Consider the following 11,406-nt stretch of genomic DNA (forward strand, 5'->3'; position numbering starts at 1 on the left):
CTAAGTGCAAACCAGATGGGATGGCGTATCGCTGCAGAATGCTGTGGTAGCCATGCTGGTTAAGTGTGCCTTGAATTCTAAATAAATCACAGACAGTGTCACCAGCAAATCACCCCCACACCATAACACCTCCTCCTCCATGCTTTACGGTGGGAAATACAAATGCGGAGATCATCCGTTCACCCACACCACGTCTCACAAAGACATTGTAACCAAAGATCTCAAATTTGTACTCCCAGACCAGAGGACAAATTTCCACCGGTCTAATGTCAATTGCTTGTGCTTCTTGGCCCAAGCAAGTTTCTTTTTCTTATTGGTGTCCTTTAGTAGTGTTTTCTTTACAGCAATTCGACCATTCACACGGTCTCTGAACAGTTGATGTTGAGATGTGTCTGTTACTTGAACTCTGTGAAGCATTTATTTGGGCTGCAATCTGAGGTGCTGGTAACTAATGAACTTATCCTCTGCTGCAGAGGTAACTCTGGGTCTTCCTTTCCTGTGCCGGTCCTCATGAGAGACAGTTTCATCATAGCGTTTGATGTTTTTTGCGACTGCACTTGAAGAAACTTTCAAAGTTCTACAAGTTCTACAATGTAGAAAATAGTAAAAATAAAGAAAAACCCTTGAATAATTTAGGTGTCCAAAATTTGGACTGGTACTGTATATTTTTTCTCTCCAGATTTTTCAGGGGATCACCCCTACTTCCCGCGGCTATGCATGTTGTCAACCCTCTCCACCTGGAGAGCTCCTTGGAAATAATTTCTTCATTCAATAAATCAAAGATCAAATGGATAAGGTAGGCTACTTCAAAGCAGTAGAAGTAAGTGGATAAAAATAACTGGGAAAGCCAAGCCCACCCCTCCCCTCAAAAAAATAAAAGCCATATTACAACCTGTGTTGTGATAATTGTGTTGTTTGCTCTATAACCTATTAATTAATATGCTTTGTGACCGTGATATATAGGCCTAAAGGCCGAGACAATAAGAAGACACAGTGGCAGAATCAATTCAAAACATATTTGTTTTATCACAAAACCACAAATCATATTGCAGGTACAGTAACTGATAGTTATTGTTTGACATTTTCGGACCACTAAACAACTATTGATTTAGAACCACAGGGAGATACTGCAAGTCGCAAAGAAAACAGGAGCTGCCTCCACTATTCCAGGACCATTTCAACTGAATCTAATACAGTGACAACTAAAAGATTACAAAAACTGTTTAGTCCAATCAACGCAAGCTAAATATGACGTGGCTGTCCATGGTTCTGATTTGTGTGTGTGTGTGTCAGCGGTGATTTTAGCATGTAAATCTTGGTGGGGCAAAAAATATATATATGTGGGATGCATGCCAGCAAAGCCACTACCCAACACTAAACAATACATTCATTGCACTATACCACTGCTACACCTGGCTATCAGCAGAGCCTTGTCTGGCAGTGAAACAGTTAATTCAGCCTCATTTACAGGCTTTAAAAAAACCATAGCCATATTAGCTGAATTGCTGAAACAAATGTGGTTTCTACTGACAATTGAGATGTACAAACTATGTCATAAGGGGACGATAAGCGGATAAGAGGCAATCCGTAATTTCAATTAAGACAATGTGTGAGCTAGGAAGGACATAAGCAGACAATGAAAGCTCTTACAATGTTCATTGATGACATTTCTCCAAAAAAGGTTATAGGCTACATATGTGCCACCAAGTCAGAACAGTAGGTGAAATTAAGAGGTGAAAATAGACAAAATTATCAGCGCGAGGCACATGGGCCACTAACAGCTTACTACACAACATACACTTCATATTACTTTCTTTGCTACAGTATATATATCTTCCTGGCATATTACATCATGTATGCAGTAGCATACAATACATTTTTGGACTCAACGTGATGTGCTCACTTGAACAGGAAGATGACGGTCCTTCGTGGGCAAATTTTGTCATCAAAGTCTGGCATTCTCTGGATTTATGGTGCTTTCAAGACAACAGCACTGTAAAACTTTTCCCTGTACATTTACAGCATTACATGGCACCACAGTGGCCAGCTTAATACTATAATTTTGCTTTACAGCAGAGATGCTGTAATATGTTTTACAGTACTATTTTCCTTACTGTAAAAACATATTACAGCATCCTTGCTGTAAATGTACAGGGATGCTGTAAGGTTTTACAGTAAGGAAAATAGTATTGTAAAGCAAAATTACAGTATTAAGCTCTGGTGCCAGGATAAAAAAAGTATTAAACTCTGGTGCCAGGATAATGCTGTAAATTTACAGTGATATTCTACCTGTAATCTAAATGAAAGAAAAATACATTTATTCAAATTGGTAAAAACATAAAAAAACGAATTAACGACAGAATTGCAAATAGAAGGAACAAGAAGTTAACACATATGTAACCAAATAAGAGAATCATTATAACACTAATGTAAAAACTATATTGTGTGCCTGTTGGCTGTGGGGGAGAGAGAGACAAAGAGAGAGAGGGAGTTAAAATTTGGATTGGGTACAATCCTAGATCTTCCGATTCAGAACTCCAACATGCAGAACTAAGTGAAATAAAACTATGAAAATGGTAATAAGAAAAATAGAAATAGTACTATATACATAATAACTGTAGCAGTGATAACTAAATTAATATCCATTGTGGCTAAATGGCCATTGAAGGGGGTGTTGGGGCCAAGTGAAATAAAACAATAATTATACAAATATACAGTACATGCTGTATTTACTGCAGCAGTGATGAATGTCATTGGGGTGTGTGTGTGTGTGTGTGTGTGGGGGGGGGGGGGGGGGGTAGTGGTGGTGGTGGCTATTCAGCAGCCTGATGGTCTAGGGGTAGAAATTGTTGGCCAGTCTTTGCCATAATACTCCTGTGCTACCCGCGTCTGATGAATAGAAACGGGGCTAACAGGCCATGGCTTGGATGGCTGAGGTCCCTGATGTTCTTCTTCGCCTTCCTGCGACACCTGGTATTGTAGGTGTCCTGGATGGCAGGCAGTGTGGACCCTGGACCCAATGGTGCGTTCGGCTGTGTGTATCGCCCTCTAAAGGGCCTTGCTGTCTGCGGTGGTGGAGTTGCCTTTACCAGGCTGTGATGCAGCCCGTTCTATGATCAGGGGCAACTCTGTTGGGTTAAGTGGGTCCAGAGGAGGGGAAACACACAACAGGACAGTTTGGGCCAGAGAGCATCCAGGAGAGAGAAATCAGCGCAGCATCAGTTGTTCATGATGGGGCTCTTTAACAAGCCTCCTCAATTATGATTTGTGTGGTGGCATTTTTCTGCTTTACCAAATGAGAAGAGAGTTAAACTTCACAACACCAGTCAGAGTTACACTTAAATTACATATTTTTATCAAGAGCTTTGCAATAGCCTTTTTGACTTTCAATGATGATGATCTCTAATGAACCATTGAAAAGCACCAGAAAGTACAAAGATCTTTTATAGCCAAGATACACCCCTCTCAACTTACATGATGAACCACAGATCATAGGAACAGTTCACAAAGGTTAAGATTTGTATGAAATATATCTTTAAAACATAGCAGACAGTTACTGCTGTGTCAACAGTTCTCATTATAAAGACCCGTGTCTGGCCCTCTCCTACTCCAAACTGGAACTTGTCTTACCCTGGTACGGTATAGCACGAAAACATTACCTGATGTTATCTGGACTGCTCTTTAGGCTTTATTACCCAAAGACATCGTAAATCTCTTCTGTCAGTGCTAACTCAGAGGCCCATCCTCAGTGGAACACACACACACAATAGTTAACAGAATACTCTATTCTGTCGAATAAAACAACCATTCTAATGCAATACAAAGATTACAATATAATCTTACAAGCATTATAACATAATCTTGCAATTTCCCACGACATTTGTTAGCTCTTCTCACCCCTAGGACAAGCATAGAAAAAGAAAGAATAGACAGAGACAGAGAGCACCAGGCTGTTACATTGTGGGTAAAAAGACAGGGGACAAGGGACATATCAGGCTGGAGTTGTGAGTATCTGTACCCACCTCACTCAAGGTTTTCATTCAAACTCAGTGAGCTCTTGGAAGAATGGGGCAAGGTAGGGATTGAGAACTGGCTTCCTCTGGACCACATTGTTATGCACATTGTTCCATCTTCAGGATTTATCCTCTTGAGTTGATTGAACATACAGCATATATCCAATCAGTGGTGGAAAAGGTATCCAATTGTCATACTTGAGTAAAAGTAAAGATACCTTAATAGAAAATGACTCAAGTAAAAGTAAAAGTCACCCAGTAAAATACTACTTGAGTAAAAGTCTAAAGGTATTTGGTTTTAAATATACTTAAGTATCAAAAGTAAAAGTATAAATAATTTCAAATTGCTTATATTAAGCAAACCAAACAGCACCATTTATATATATATATATATTTTTTTACAGATAGTAATAATTTACAAATGAAGCATGTGTGTTAAATGAATGTGCCAGATCAGAGGCAGAAGGGATGACCAGCGATGTTCTCTTGATAAGTATGTTAATTTGACCATTTTCCTCTCCTGCTAAGCATTGAAAATGTAACATGTACTTTTGGGTGTCAGGGAAAATGTATGGAGTAAAAAGTACATGAAGTAGAAGTCAAAGTTGTCAAAATATAAATAGTAAATTACAGATACCACAAAAAACTACTTAAGTAGTACTTTAAACTATTTTTACTTAAGTGCTTTACACCACAGTATCCAATATAGTTTATGAAATCAATTGAGGCATTGAACAAATACAAATAAGACAGCTAGATACACCTACTTCAAACCCTAGCAAACTAATACAACATTGCTATAGCCTACACAATATCACAGATTATCTTACCAGACTCATAACATTTTCCTTTCTAGCTGTGCCACCAAATGGTTAGTCGGAGAGGCAATATTGACAATCCTGCCCCACAAAAATATTATTTATGTTGCGCAGATGAGTCAAGTGAACCGAATCACACAGGGTTGTGACAGCTAAAGGTTGTGACACCCAGTGTTTTTGCCATTTATGCTCTCCCCATTGAGTAGAATCGGTGACATCTAGATGGCTACCAAAATGACTTGAAATACTGTATAATCCAAGGAGGGGAAAATTCACCGCGTTACTAGTTTCCACCGCCGACACTGTGTTAGGCTACAGCTGACCAGCACTTTAGGTTGGCAGGCACCTCTATACTAAGATTTCTGAAATGACAACCCGGGGACATTTCCAGTTTGGTGGTCAATATATCATTAAAATATCCAATGTTATTATCTATGAAATAAAAAAGGGGGACAATTCCGGTTTCATGTATTTAGTCTAACAGGCTGTGATAGAGAAAACAACTATACTACAGAAACACTACAGACAAGACAGAACTGATCTGAACAGTGAACCATTCAGTGGTCCTGCTAGAATAAGAGCAGAAGAGAACATGAGCAAAATTGAAAAAACAGACAATAGTATATGTGAAATACTTAACATAATAAAGAAATAAGATGCTGATGAGATTGGCAACTACATAATATACTTATACCAACCTAATCTGTATATTTCTCAGAAGAATGTATTTTCTTCAGGATTGCTCTGTTTTTGGACAGCTTCTCCGTGAACTCCTGGCAGGGGAGGTTAAAGTTTGTCTTCACAATAAGCATGGCCTTGATGGTAGGAACAGTGAACCTATTTCTTGCTGCTGTCCATATATCATTCATTTGGGAGAACACTCTCTCGACTGGTGCATTACTTCTAGGTAAGCACATGACAACAGACGCTAATCTAGCCAGGTTAGTGTGTGGGATGTTGTTCTCTTTGAAGTGGTTAACCACTGTGCTCCATCTCTGACTAAACGGTGTCTCAGATGTTTTCCATTCTTCAAGCGATCCCCTCTTTAGGAACTCTTGCAGGCCAGTAACCTCGTCACACAATGCATCCTCATTGATGGTCACATTGGGGCATTTTTCCTGCAGTGTGCCTGCTGCCTTCTGGAACTCTTCACGCAGAGGTTGCCTTTTTAAAAGGAGACAATGTAAATCTTTTAGATTATCTGTGTGCTTTCCCCATGCTTGCAAGTAGTTCACAGCCATAGTGAAGAATGATTGGGATGTTTTGAGAAAGCTCTCTTTAGACATTGCTCCATTTTCCTCCAGCACTCTCAGAAGTCCGCTGACCACTGGGATGAAGTTGTCATCACGTCTTGCAGTCAATTTTGCAGCGGAGTCCACAGCACAGTGGTCCTGGCCTTCAAGCATCTTGATCGTGTCACTGAATACAGTCACGTTTCCATGGTCAAAGGCCAGCCAAAGTTCAGTCAGTGGATCTTCAAACATTGTTTGCAGGACAACAGGGCATTTGTCTTCAGAAATAAAAAAGGATTTCAATGGCACATTTTCAGCACTCTTTCTAGAGCAGGGAGCATGGACATCCAGCGAACATTGCTGTGTCCTAAAATATTATGGTACTCCTGGCCAACAAACTCACAAAAGCCCTTCAGTCTTTCTACTCTGACAGTGAAAATAAGAACATATTCAAATATCTTTGTGAGCAGATACTCAACATCATATCCAAAGCTGTTCTGGCCATGTTATGAATGATGTGGGCAGGAAAACCTAAGACCCCCCCAGCCTACTCAGTCCTCCAAAGTTGGTATTTGTTGTCGGCAGAGAATGTTATCCAGGTTATATTTTTGGATGACCACCAGGACCTCAGCTGCAATTTCCTCCATTCCTCCATGTTTCTCCATTCAATTCAACAAAACCAGGCAGTTTTGTTTCCACAGATGTGCTGCTATCATTTATATCTGACTACTAGTGGCAGCAGCTTTACATGTCCATGATTGGATGCGTCAATGGACAGGGACACAAATTCAACCTGGTGTAGGTCCTGTGTTACCAAAGTAGTTGGCCATGTTACTAACACGTTATTCACTATGGCGTCACATTTTGTCCAAGCACATGTAAACTTCGGCTCATAAAGCTTTCGTGTCAGTTGTGCTGTGCAGTCCATAGATCTGTAACTATGATTGTGTCACATAGTGTGGTATGCAAAGACACCCTCCTGCACAGCTAAACCATATTATTCCTGGGAAGGCTCTACCTTCTTGAAGAATGTGGTGACAGAGGACATACCAACACGGGCAATCAGAGAGGCTTTATGCTTTTTCATCTGCTGATGTTCTACCACTGCCGTTCTTCACCGGCTGCCTATTGAAAGAGAGGATGCAGTGAACCATTCTATCGTCTTGACCTGAGCGTATGAAATGGAAATTCATAATGTTTATGATAAAAAGTGAATTTCTTGGAAAGAGTCATTGTATCTCCTGTCTGCTCTTCTTCACTCTGCTTGTGCCACTCTTAATTACTCTCTTAACTATTTATTATCCTCCTCTTTTCTTCACTCGTCTTCCTTTCCTTCTCTTCACCTTTCCACCTCACTCTTCTACACTCTCCTTGCTTCACTCTTTTTACTCCCTTAATTTTTCCTTCTCCTTCCACTCCAACCTGTATTAATAAATAGTACACTATTAGATAACCAAAGTATTTTAACAGATTGCCTCGTGTTTGTATTTTATCTCAAAAACATTGTTTGGAATAATAAATTGGCAGGCTCTGTAATCATATCTTTACCTTTCCTCCTCTGTCTCCTTCACTCTTCTTCCTATCCAGTCTTCCTCCTCTCCACTGCTAATATTATCCATGGACATTTCTAACTATATTTCCACACTACTTATTATAATGCCAAACCATTGAAATTGTAATCTACAAAAATATTCTCAGAATTAATTGTGCATTCATTTAATACAATCATATTTTCAAAATAGCCCGTCCACTGCATGTTTACATGTGAACGCTTTTTAACCTAGCTATAACAGTAGCTAGCTAACTTAATCTACATAGCTAACGTTAGCTAGCATAACCTATTTAAAACCTTATAGAGCAGATCATCTATCATGTGGTGATGTTGTGGATTCACCTGACACTTGCTAGCTTCTGGCCGAGTTTTCCACAGCAGTTTTCTCTAAAAGTATTGCGAGCAAGTAGTTAGTAGAAGAAGAAGAGTGAATGAAGCTGCTATAGCGAGCAGCCCCCTCTGCTGGACAAAACAAGAACAACGCGATTGAGACTTCAATCGGTAGGCTCTGCTGCCCGGTCTTAATTGCCAAGTTAAATATTTCACTTTGCGGTGGGTTTTTAACGCACAGTTAAAAACTGGGACATTTCCCAGAAAACGGAGACGTCTGGTCACCCTACTCTATACAATATTGTGCACTGGTAATTTACATCAGCTTTTAGCGGCTCTCGAGTACGGCCCACAACGCGGTGTATGTAAAATGCGGTCCGTCAATCCCAACAATATGGGTCATCTTTTGAACTGCCAGAAACAAGCCCTTTTCTCTGTAGTAATGGTGGAAACATAACGGTCACGAATCTGCGTTCAGTTTATTCTCTATGGCACTCAGAGGCCGCGATACAGCTTATAATCACAATATTCTCTGGGTGATGTTTTTCTAGGTCGCACAGTGTGAGGTTCTGTGTTATACACTATAGCCCTTACCATATCATATGTGATGGAATATTATTTGCTGTTGGCTTGTGTGGGTATATGTGTCATGCAACATAGCTGACTTGAGACATTGTTAACAGTTTCAGGGCCATGGGCCTTTCTCATGATGGAAAAATACAGAATTACATGAAGACAGGAACTGTGCAATGAGTTGTGAGGGCACATTCAGAACGTAGTGTTGCGGGAACAAACAGTCTTTTGTTAGATAACATGAGCCAGGTGTGAGATAACTGTATTGAGTGTGTGAGCGCATAGATATTCTACACAACTACAACGACTGACTACTGAAGCGCCTAGGGGGCTGGGACCAGCCTGTGCGCCAACAATCAACGATAGGCTGGGTGAGTTTAAACCACGCCCAGTCTCTACTCTGACATGCTGGCTCGGGAAGCAGGAACTACTTCTGTCATCAGAGTATATTATAATATCTTTGTCAGGAACAAGTCAGTTCTCTGAGGCATGACAGAGAGCCCGTATATACGAAAATTGCATTTACCACTTATTGCTTAGCTAATAAAAAAGACATAGTATACAATGCGGTGACTCATTGTCATATTTATCCTGATACCAGATTCAATTGACGCAACCCTAACAACAGCTAGATACAGCAATTTAGAGCAGACCGAAATGGCTTTTGTCAACTTGAGCTAACGTTAGCTAGCTAGCAAACATTAGCCAGCTATCTAGCTAGGTTAGCTAAGCAAACATGCAGTTATTCAATGTTGGCTAGCATAAATATGCTTAGAAACAAGACAAGGTAAAGTTACCTACCCAGCAGTTGCTGAGAATATTCTTCCACTTCAAAAATATATTTCCTAAAATAGTTTGAGCTTTATGTGTCTCACCCAACAGCATTAAGTTGACGCCTGAAACGTATCATTTGAATCTACAGTAGGCATAAGCTATTACTGTAAAGCAATACAGTATGTTAGAGTAATTTTTACTGGAGGCTTTCGAATTAGGTAACAGCATTTTCCCCATAATGCAGTGCAATATACAGCATGAAGGCTGTAAAACACATTCATGGTATTATACTGTAATGACCTGACTAGATCATAAAGGAACAATTGTCCAGACAGAGGATTGAGTTTACGAATTTACGGTTTATTAACCCAACTTCACACAGGCTACTGTTTGGCTGTAGCCCACGCCAAATAAAAGGATACCCTATAAAACAACTGTGACCTCTTGTGAAGTCCAGACGTAAGAGAGAGAACAATGGCTAAACCTGGTCTTGACTTCCAATACTCCATCCCCCTGTCCAACCCCCTTCCACGCCACTCCGCCAACCACCAGGATGCCCGGCATCAGAACATTCCAGGCATTCCTGTGATAGGCAGATAGCAGGTTGGTTGGCATGTCGAACCCCGCGAACACTGGGTACTGGTAAGTACAACACAACCAACTAATAACCTAACAAATAACACATAGCTGTCTGTGTGGGTCACTGGGTGCATCCTACAGTGTTTTACTGTTGAAATTACAGAAAGGTCTTAGTGTGGGAACTCGACAAAAAAAGGTATAATCATGACGTCAGTGATCTTCAGGTCGTAGCTCTAGGAAGAGGCCCGATTTCCTGATTTACAGTTTCGAGGTGGATGAAAGTTCAAAACATATTTTCCCAGTCATAGCTCGTTTTTCCAGAGTTCCCAGTTGTCTTTAACTCACTTAAGTCAGATTTTGCAGTTAACAGTTGTTTTTGAGCATGGCACAAATCATGCTTCATTAACATCATTGCCAATGTTTAGAATTTTAAACTAGGAACAGAGACCCTTAATCTTAGAATTGGAACCCCACAGCCACTCCATTGAATAGCAGGCCAATGATTGGTTTGCTATGCTTCCAAACCACTCATTGTTGAATTTACGATTTCCAACTTGTTGTGTAATGTTTATGTCCAATGGCCGATGAGCACTGATACATTTTTTAAAATCTATAATTTGTCTTCGTTATTTCTCTTCATATGACAAGCATTAACCTTTTATAACTAGGGGGCAGTATTTTCATTTTTGGATAAAAAACGTTCCCATTTTAAATGGGATATTTTGTCACGACAACATGCCCGACTATGCATACAATTGACAGCTTTGTATAGAAAACACTCTGGCGTTTCCAAAACTGCAAAGATATTGTCTGTGAGTGCAACAGAACTGATGTTACAGGCGAAACCCAGATAAAAATTCAACCAGGAAGTGCCCCATTTTTTTAAAGCCCTGCATGCCAATAACTCCTTATATGGCTGTGAATGCGCTACGAATGAACTTACGCTTTCTACGTATTCCCCAAGGTGCCTACAGCATTGTGACGTCTTTTTACGCATTTATGTTGAAGAATAGCCATAAGGGACCACATTGAGCAAGTAGTCACATGATGGCTCCCGCAGAGAATCTTGCGTAAAGTACACAAGTAGCCATTTTTCCAATCGCTTCTTATGAGAAACCAATTGTCCCGGTGGATATTTTATCGAATAGATATGTGAAAAACACCTTGAGGATTGATTCTAAACAACGTTTGCCATGTTTCTGTCGATATTATGGAGCTAATTTGTAAAAAAGTTCAGAGATGTAGTGACTGCATTTTCCGGTCGATTTCTCATCCAAACGTGAAGAACAAACGGAGCTATTTCGCCTACAAAAATAATATTTTTGGAAAAAAGGAACATTTGCTGTCTAACTGGGAGTCTCCTGAATGAAAACATCCGAAGTTCTTCAAAGGTAAATTATTTAATTTGATTGCTTTTCTTATTTTCGTGAAAATGTTGCCTGCTAGTAGCAGAGCCTAGCATAGCATTATGCCATGATAAACTTACACAAATGCTTGTCTAGCATTGGCTGTAAAGCATATTTTGAAAATCTGAG

The sequence above is a fragment of the Oncorhynchus kisutch genome, linkage group LG24, assembly GCF_002021735.2.
Source record: "Oncorhynchus kisutch isolate 150728-3 linkage group LG24, Okis_V2, whole genome shotgun sequence".
Classification (NCBI taxonomy): domain Eukaryota; kingdom Metazoa; phylum Chordata; class Actinopteri; order Salmoniformes; family Salmonidae; genus Oncorhynchus; species Oncorhynchus kisutch.